Here is a 10,045-nt window from a genome sequence, read left to right on the forward strand (position 1 = left end):
AATGTGGCATTCAACACATTCAGGATTTGTGCCCGTCTATCATTGTCCAAGGCATGGGCTTGCTGACGTACGGCATGGCTAGCATAATTGAAGTGGTTGAGGTGACTGCGGTACTCTGCTGGGGTTAAAAGCTGCTGGACTAGGGCCCAGAGGTCCCTATAATCAGCTTGATAAACTGAGATGGTAGTTCTCAGATAGTCCACAAAAGCAGCAGGAGATTTCTTCCTGTCTGGGATTGCAGCCAGAATAGCCATCATCTCAGTGTCTCCATGGGAAATAAACGTCTATCGTGGGCTGAGCTGCTGCTGCAGGGTTGGGTATTTTCCTAATCGGCAACTGTCTCAGAGTCTCACTATGGGGCGCTTTAACGGATTCCTCTGGCTGTTCAAAGACTTCGACGTCCTTCCCTTCCGATAGGGGGAGCTCCGGCTCCTCAGAACCATTCCCGTCCTCTTTCTTTGTTCTCATACTTTTCTGTCCTACCATATTGGTCTTAAGGGATCGAGGTGGTATGCATAATTATAAGAACTAGGAGCAGGAGTAGGCCATCTGGCCGCTCGAGCCTGCTCCACCATTCAATGAGATCATGGCTGATCTTTTGTGGACTCAGCTCCACTTTCCGGCCCGAACACCATAACCCTTAATCCCTTTATTCTTCAAAAAACTATCTATCTTTATCTTAAAAACATTTAATGAAGGAGCCTCTACTGCTTCACTGGGCAAGGAATTCCATAGATTCACAACCCTTTGGGTGAAGAAGTTCCTCCTAAACTCAGTCCTAAATCTACTTCCCCTTATTTTGAGGCTATGCCCCCGAGTTCTGCTTTCACCCGCCAGTGGAAACATCCTGCCCGCATCTATCCTATCTATTCCCTTCATAATCTTATATGTTTCTATAAGATCCCCCCCTCATCCTTCTAAATTCCAACGAGTACAGTCCCAGTCTACTCAACCTCTTCTCGTAATCCAACCCCTTCAGCTCTGGGATTAACCTAGTGAATCTCCTCTGCACACCCTCCAGTGCCAGTACGTCCTTTCTCAAGTAAGGAGACCAAAACTGAACACAATACTCCAGGTGTGGCCTCACTAACACCTTATACAATTGCAGCAGAACCTCCCTAGTCTTAAACTCCATCCCTCTAGCAATGAAGGACAAAATTCCATTTGCCTTCTTAATCACCTATTGCACCTGAAAACCAACTTTTTGCGACTAATGCACTAGCACACCCAGGTCTCTCTGCACAGCAGCATGTTTTAATATGTTATCATTTAAATAATAATCCCTTTTTCTGTTATTCCTACCAAAATGGATAACCTCACATTTGTCAACATTGTATTCCATCTGCCAGACCCTAGCCCATTCACTTAGCCTATCCAAATCCCTCTGCAGACTTCCAGTATCCTCTGCACTTTTTGCTTTACCACTTATCTTAGTGTCGTCTGCAAACTTGGACACATTGCCCTTGGTCCCCAACTCCAAATCATCGATGTAAATTGTGAACAGTTGTGGGCCCAACACTGATCCCTGAGGGACACCACTAGCAACTGATTGCCAACCAGAGAAACACCCATTAATCCCCACTCTTTGCTTTCTATTAATTAACCAATCCTCTATCCATGCTACTACTTTCCCCTTAATGCCATGCATCTTTATCTTATGCAACAGCCTTTTGTGTGGCACCTTGTCAAAGGCTTTCTGGAAATCCAGATATACCACATCCATTGGCTCCCCGTTATCTACCGCACTGTTAATGTCCTCAAAAAATTCCACTAAATTAGTTAGGCACGACCTGCCCTTTATGAACCCATGCTGCGTCTGTCCAATGGGACAATTTCCATCCAGATGCCTCGCTATTTCTTCCTTGATGATAGATTCCAGCATCTTCCCTACTACCGAAGTTAAGCTCACTGGCCTATAATTACCCGCTTTCTGCCTACCTCCTTTTTTAAACAGTGGTGTCACGTTTGCTAATTTCCAATCCGCCGGGACCACCCCAGAGTCTAGTGAATTTTGGTAAATTATCACGAGTGCATTTGCAATTTCCTAGCCATCTCTTTTAGCACTCTGGGATGCATTCCATCAGGTCCAGGTGACTTGTCTACCTTTAGCCCCATTAGCTTGCCCATCACTACCTCCTTGGTGATAACAATCCTCTCAAGGTCCTCACCTGTCATAGCCTCATTTCCATCAGTCACTGGCATGTTATTTGTGTCTTCCACTGTGAAGACCGACCCAAAAAACCTGTTCAGTTCCTCAGCCATTTCCTCATCTCCCATTATTAAATCTCCCTTCTCATCCTCTAAAGGACCAATATTTACCTTAGCCACTCTTTTTTGTTTTATTTGTAGAAACTTTTACTATCTGTTTTTATATTCTGAGCAAGTTTACTCTCATAATCTATCTTACTCTTCTTTATAGCTTTTTTAGTAGCTTTCTGTTGCCCCCTATAGATTTCCCAGTCCTCTAGCCTCCCACTAATCTTTGCTACTTTGTATGTTTTTTCCTTCAATTTGATACTCTCCCTTATTTCCTTAGATATCCACGGTCGATTTTCCCTCTTTTTACCGTCCTTCCTTTTTGTTGGTATAAACCTTTGCTGAGCTCCGTGAAAAATCACTTGGAAGGTTCTCCACTGTTCCTCAACTGTTTCACCATAAAGTCTTTGCTCCCAGTCTACCTTAGCTAGTTCTTCTCTCATCCCATTGTAATCTCCTTTGTTTAAGCACAAAACACTAGTGCTTGATTTTACCTTCTCACCCTCCATCTGTATTTTAAATTCCACCATATTGTGATCGCTCCTTCCGAGAGGATCCCTAACTATGTGATCCTGAATCAATCCTGTCTCATTACACAGGACCCGATCTAGGACCGCTTGTTCCCTCGTAGGTTCCATTACATACTGTTCTAGGTAACTATCGCGGATACATTCTATAAACTCCTCCTCAAGGCTGCCTTGACCGACCTGGTTAAACCAACCAACATGTAGATTAAAATCCCCCATGATAACTGTTGTACCATTTCGACATGCATCTGTTATTTCTTTGTTTATTGCCTGCCCCCACCATAATGTTACTATTTGGTGGCCTATAGATTACTCCTATCAGTGACTTTTTCGCCTTACTATTCCTGATTTCCACCCAAATGGATTCAACCTTATCCTCCATAGCACCGATGTCATCCCTTACTGTTGCCCGGATGTCATCCTTAAATAACAGAGCTACACCACCTCCCTTACCGTCCACTCTGTCCTTCCGAAAAGTTTGATACCCTCTGATATTTAACTCCCAGTCGTGACCATCCTTTAACCATGTTTCAGTAATGGCCACTAAATCATAGTCATTCACGATGATTTGCGCCATCAACTCATTTACCTTATTCCGAATACTACGAGCATTCAGGTAAAGTACACTTATGTTGGCTTTTTTACCTCTGTTCTTAATCTTTACACCTCGATCAGTAACCTCTCCTAAGTTATATTTCCTCTTAACCTTTCTCCTAATTTTCCTTGTCGTCGAACCCATATCTTCCTGTAACAACCTGGCCCGTCGCTTACCATTAATGTTTTCACTTCCCGTTTTATTTCTTTTAGTATTCCTGGTCCTATTCACTGAGCTCCCCTCAGTCATTGTACCTTGTACTGTCGCCCTTTTTGATTTTTGACTATGGCTTCTCTGCCTTACACTTTCCCCCTTACTGCCTTTTATTTCTGTCCCTGTTTTACTACCTTCCAACTTCCTGCATCGGTTCCCATCCCCCTGCCACATTAGTTTAAACTCTCCCCAACAGCTCTAGCAAACAGGACATCGGTTCCAGTCCTGCCCAGGTGCAGACCGTCCGGTTTGTACTGGTCCCACCTCCCCCAGAACTGGTTCCAATGTCCCATGAATTTGAATCCCTCCCTCTTGCACCATCTCTCGAGCCACGTATTCATCCTCTCTATCCTGACATTCCTACTCTGACTAGCTCATGGCACTGGTAGCAATCCTGAGATTACTACCTTTGAGGTCCTACTTTTTAGTTTAACTCCTAGCCCCCTAAATTCAGCTTGTAGGACCTCGTCCCGTTTTTTACCTATATCGTTGGTGCCTCTGTGCACCACGACAGCTGGCTGTTCACCCTCCCCCCCCAGAATGTCCTGCAGCCGCTCCGAGACATCATTGACCCTTGCACCAGGGAGGCAACATACCATCCTGGAGTCTCGATTGCGTCCGCAGAACCGCCTGTCTATTCCCCTTACAATTGAGTCTCCTATCACTATAGCCCTGCCATTCTTCTTCCTGCCCAGCTGTGCAGCAGAGCCAGCCACGGTGCCATGAACCTGGCTGCTGCTGCCTTCCCCTGGTGAGCCATCTCCCTCAACAGTATCCAAAGCGGTATATCTGTTTTGCAGGGAGATGGCCGCAGAGGACACCTGCACTGCCTTCCTACTCTTGCTCTGTCTTTTGGTCACCCATTTACTATCTCCCTCAGTACCTTTCACCTGCGGTGTGACCAACTCGCTAAACGTGCTATCCACGACGTCCTCAGCATCGCAGATGCTCCAAAGTGAGTCCATCCGCAGCTCCAGAGCCGTCCAGCGGTCTAACAGGAGCTGCAACTGGACACACTTCTTGCACGTGAAGGAGCCAGGGACAGTGGACATGTCCCTGAGCTCCCACATCGCACACGAGGAGCATGACACAGGTCTGAGATCTCCTGCCATGTCTTAAACCTTCGGTTAACTTCAACAATTTCAATTCCCCCCCCAAAAAATTTAAATAAATAAATAAACAATGAAGAAAATAAATAAATTAATGTACCAATGAAAAGAAACAGAAAAACAGAAACACTACTTACCAGTCACTTACCAGGGATATAAAGCACTTCCTCCCCACCCAGCTTCGAATTCCCACCTCGATTCAAATTCCCAAACTCACTCTTTGCTGTCTCACTCCTGGCTGTCTTCTCTCTGGCTCACTGGGAGAACTCACTGGGAGTGAGTTTACAAGTGGCTCTTTTTAAACTGTCCTGAATTGACTCCCCTCCCCCACCCCATAATTGTTTCTGGATAGGATCAGGCCCCTCTCTCATTGTCCGAGATCGGGTCCTAGAGCTAACTGGGCTTGTGGAACAGAGCTCCCCTTCTCTAACAGACGATGAAGGTGCAGAAATAGGACCCAAACTATCAACCAAAGGGACTGGAGAGGCTGCATGATTTGAATCTGGGGAGCAGTGACTGGATATAAATTATGATACCCTGGTGGTTCAGGAATTAGTGCAGACAATGCTACTGGTGCAGTCGGGACTCTACCCGACATGGTCCAATTCTCTCGGTCACCATTTGCCTCTGTCAATGCAAGGCCAGCCATTGAACTACGTAGCCCATTTTTTAAACTCGAGTCCACCCTCTATTTACTTGTACGTTTTTTTGAATGCACACTCCTTTTTCAAGATCTCCAGAGTTTTCTGGTTCCCCACTTCACTAATTGGAATCCCCATTTTAAGGGCATTTTCTTGCCAACTTGATAACATGATCTTATCCCTCTCCTCTTGACAATATTGTCTCCATAATCCAGTTAACTCTTTTGCTTTCATACTTTGTCTATTTGCAGATTTCACCCTGAAGTTTCTTAATGATGTCCAGATCTTTAGTGCCCCCTAGTGGCCATTCGTCACCCAATTTGTTCCTCAAAGTTGCTGACATTTTCCTAAAATCTCTCGCTTTGTCTGGATAAATATCACATAATATTTGCAATGAACTGTTTGGATCACTCGTGTTATCCAAGCAATTCCCCATAATCTCAAACTTGTCCTCAAGACTGCGTTTCTTCGCCACTACAGTCCAAGGATACAATTTTAGCTTAATCAACTATAGTTTCCAAAACACACACACATGGAATTAAACCATCCTTTCGATGTCCCGTCAATTCCAAAACACACACACGTGGTATTAAACCATCCTTTCGATGTCCCATCAGTTCCAAAACACACATGTGGAATTAAACCATCCTTTCGATGTCCCATAAATTCCAAAACACACACACGTGGAATTAAACCATCCTTTCGATGTCCCATCAATTCCAAAACACACACACGTGGAATTAAACCATCCTTTCGATGTCCCATCAGTTCCAAAACACACACACGTGGAATTAAACCATCCTTTCGATGTCCCATCAATTCCAAAACACACACACGTGGAATTAAACCATCCTTTCAATGTCCCATCAATTCCACAATTAACCCAAAACTGAACTATCAATACTATGATATCCCATCAGTTTAATTTTCTAATCCCCAGACTGATCTTTGATTTCATCGAGACGATCTTTCCGTACCAACCGTGGGTGACCAGACCAATCAGACCATGAGAAGAGGGGAAAATCAATGTGGTCATTTTCCAGCTACACACATTGTGGGCCCATTTCCAAATTCCTTGTCCAACTTCAGTCTAATTCTGATTTTGCAGCTGGCCGGTGACTGTCTGGAGAAATCCCGGGTTTTCGGCACCAAATGGCAATATTGAATTCTTTACCCGTCAGTCTGGCCTCAATAAAACTCGAGATGGATTTGTAGGTTTAGTATTATTTATTTTTAACCAACTTGCAAGGCTGACTCGCTTCACAATGAGCCTCAGAACACACAAGCTGTCTTCTAAAACCCGAGGAACCGAGTGAGGTCGAAGACAAAGAGATCTCTGCAAATAGATTCAAATGGCATCCAGTTTCACATACAAGATTCCCATAGGTCATCCTATACCCCTCCTGACCTGGCCATACATCCTGATTGGCTCACTTCGCATTCCTTAACACTGGGCTTCTTGTTACCCAGAGCAATCCGGACAGATATGCAAGAAAGGCTCAGCTTAGTCACACCTGCCCCGTTAATGGCCACTGGACGAATTTGCAGATAGATTACATAGGACCCCTACCCCCATGCAGAAATGGTTTCAAGGATATGTTGGTGGTCGACACCGTCACAAAATGGGTGGAAGCTTTTCCATCCAGAACGAATACAGCCAAAACAACAGCTAAAATCCTTACACAGCACATCTTTACAAGATGGGGCCTCCCACGCAGTATAGAGTCCGATCAAGGTTCCCATTTTACAGGACAAGTAATGAAGAACGTCCTCACAATTTTTGGAATTTGGCAGAAATTTCACATTGCATACCACCCCCAGTCAAGTGGCATTGTAGTGGATGAACAGAACTCTAAAAGCCACTCTCAGGAAAATGGTGCAACAGAACAACAGCACCTGGGACTCAGTTCTCCCATTTGCTTTACTGTCGATAAGAAACACGGTATCCACGTCCACAGGATACACCCCCCACACCCTCATGACCGGATGCCCCATGAAAGGGACAGAGTATTTATTAGGACTGGATTTGGCCAGCCCCATAGTCACTGCCCTAATGCATGAAAATGCTGTACAGCAGCTTATTGAGAACATAAAGGCAGCCCAGCTCGCAGCAGCTGTGAGACTTGGGACCAGGAGGAAATGAAGCAAGGCTTGTTTTGATAAAAAGGTACACGCCACCGAGTTTGTGGTAGGGCAGCAAGTGATGCTTTCCCTATGCAACCCCAGTTCATTCCTTTCCCCCACATTTTCTGGACTGTATTCTTCTGATTTGAACATAAGAGACAGCCCCCACGACGACCACATTCTTGCCGGTCGCTCAGGCAGTGGAGAAACGGCACTGGTCCCTGCCCTGCCTGAGGACCCCCCCTCTGGTCAGCTACGCTCGGGTAGAGCACAAACTGCACTGACCACTGTCCTACCCGGGGACTCCACCCGTTTCTTACCTGCCGCGGCCCATACGCACCCCATTTTGGCACTTTCAGTTCGTAATTCTTTTGTTTGTTTCTGGCGACCCTTAGGTTCCTTCCGTATGCTATTTACATCCTCAAACACTAGGATGGTAGATCGCACAGGCTGCGAGACGGCTCGCACTGTGTCAGTATTTTTCTCGGATATCTTGTCCAAAGCTTCGGTTTAAAAAAAAGAGTCACAGAATGGTGACCAATTATAATGGGTAATTGGCAACAAAGGACAGACAGACAGACATACGAGATCTTAAGCAAGATAACACCAGATATTATGCTTGTGTCCATAGAACTCTGGAACCCCAGAGGAAGAAAAAGAAGACCGACAAAAAGGAATAATGAAGACGACCTTCATGCTTTTCACCTGGATCTTAGCGGGATCCCGTCAGTTGGGAGCGGACGCTACCCCCCTGACCCCTATCACACAGGCCGTGAATGATTCCGACCCCTACCATACACTGTACCCCAAATAGTTACCCTCGAGACAGTTACCGACACCATGACCTGGTGTGACAAGTTTATAACCTGGTATTCACTATCTTACATAGTAGAATCACTCTAAATACTGGCGATACTCTGCAGTGTTGTGCTGACACTTAGACTCAGGAAATGGCGAAGGAGAGCCTCCCGCTCCCGCACCCCGGTATACACGTTTAGGTCCCCTATTTTCGGACTTCACCAAACCCCCCAACCCGAGTGAATTAAAGTGCATCCGTTTTTCTTTATGTGTGTTTTGTTCATTCAATAAAGAAATGTAAACCTCTGTGCTTGACTGCCAAGCCAGAGAAACGTGTGTTGCTGCTATTTGTACAGTTTAATGTGTTGTAGATTATTTTTGATTGTTTGAGTGAGGATAGTTTATTGAGGATAGTTAGAGGTTCCAGTTTTTTATTTTGTAATGCATGCCTGAATGTCATAGCGCCCCGTAGAGTTTTATAATGATGTATGTATGTTAAATGATTTTAGGTAAAAAATTGTGATTCATAGGATAGGGCAGTGTAGAGCCTGTGAAGTGCTCTACTATGGGTGCCCCGCTTGGTCAGAGAACGAAGACGACGCGGTAATGTGATCCTTCACGCTTCACGTTGAGGATCACAAGGAGGGAGTGTAGCCACCTGGGCTGGCCACTTCCCGATTACAAAATGGACACTTTGCACAGATTGCAGGGAAAATGGACAATACTGAGAAAATAAGCAGGTTCAGGGTTTGTCTGCATATTGGAGCCGCAGCTCCCAGACAAGACCAAAACTGCAAACTATTAGCATACTAATGGCCCATCTCCGGGAACAAAAGAGTAACATTTGAGTAACCGATACTAAGGCAGACACCCCGGTGCCAGAGGATACCTGAACAAAGCAGGCCAACGGCCACCTAGGACACGCCCAGCCATCAGGGCATCCACCCCTTTACTGGAGGAAATCGACAGGAGCGATCGAGAAACGGCCCAATTAATTGGGGCGAAGTTCAAGGCCCGCCCAAAAGCGCGCGAAGCCCCTTTGGGTATAAGAAGGATCCCCCAAGAGAGAATCGTTCTCTTGGCTCCGGCTCTCACCAAGGAGAGACCAGCCCAACAGCTACACCAGAACAAGTAAGTCCAAGGTCAACGCACGCTACCAGACAGACGACCTTAGCTGTTCCTCTTCACTACTTCGACCCCAGCAGCCTCAGAACCGAACAACGGCCATTGTTCCTCTGACTAAGGGTAGCACGGTAGCATTGTGGATAGCACAATAGCTTCACAGCTCCAGGGTCCCAGGTTCGATTCCGGCTTGGGTCACTGTCTGTGCGGAGTCTGCACATCCTCCCTGTGTGTGCGTGGGTTTCCTCCGGGTGCTCCAGTTTCCTCCCACAGTCCAAAGATGTGCAGGTTAGGTGGATTGGCCATGATAAATTGCCCTTAGTGTCCAAAATTGCCCTTAGTGTTGGGTGGGGTTACTGGGTTATGGGGATAGGGTGGAGGTGTTGACCTTGGGTAGGGTGCTCTTTCCAAGAGCCGGTGCAGACTCGATGGGCCAAATGGCCTCCTTCTGCACTGTAAATTCTATGACTCAGTGGGCGCCCGAAGGTAAGTATAGGCTTTAGCAGTAGTGATAGTTTAGTCTGTAGTATTTGTGCATGAGTATATTTAACTGTGTGTGTAAATAAATAAGCATTTGACTTTGAACTAACTAACTGGTGTATTGAGTCTTTGATCAGTATTCGGTTTGAACCTTGTGGCGGTATCGAAAGATACCTGGCG

At 45.8% G+C, this 10,045-nt stretch overlaps 1 long non-coding RNA gene across 2 annotated transcripts in view; it reads left to right on the top strand.

Annotated features, from left to right (window-relative positions):
* The window catches only part of LOC140420837 (uncharacterized), a 59,603-nt gene extending 49,872 nt beyond the window's left edge, over positions 1 to 9,731 (top strand). For both annotated transcript variants that reach the window (XR_011946605.1, XR_011946606.1), the window contains exon 3: positions 8,097 to 9,731. This is a non-coding gene — a long non-coding RNA (uncharacterized lncRNA). The remainder of the gene's footprint in view (positions 1 to 8,096) is intronic.
* Positions 9,732 to 10,045: the final 314 nt, after the last annotated feature.

The sequence above is a fragment of the Scyliorhinus torazame genome, chromosome 5, assembly GCF_047496885.1.
Source record: "Scyliorhinus torazame isolate Kashiwa2021f chromosome 5, sScyTor2.1, whole genome shotgun sequence".
NCBI classification, from domain to species: domain Eukaryota; kingdom Metazoa; phylum Chordata; class Chondrichthyes; order Carcharhiniformes; family Scyliorhinidae; genus Scyliorhinus; species Scyliorhinus torazame.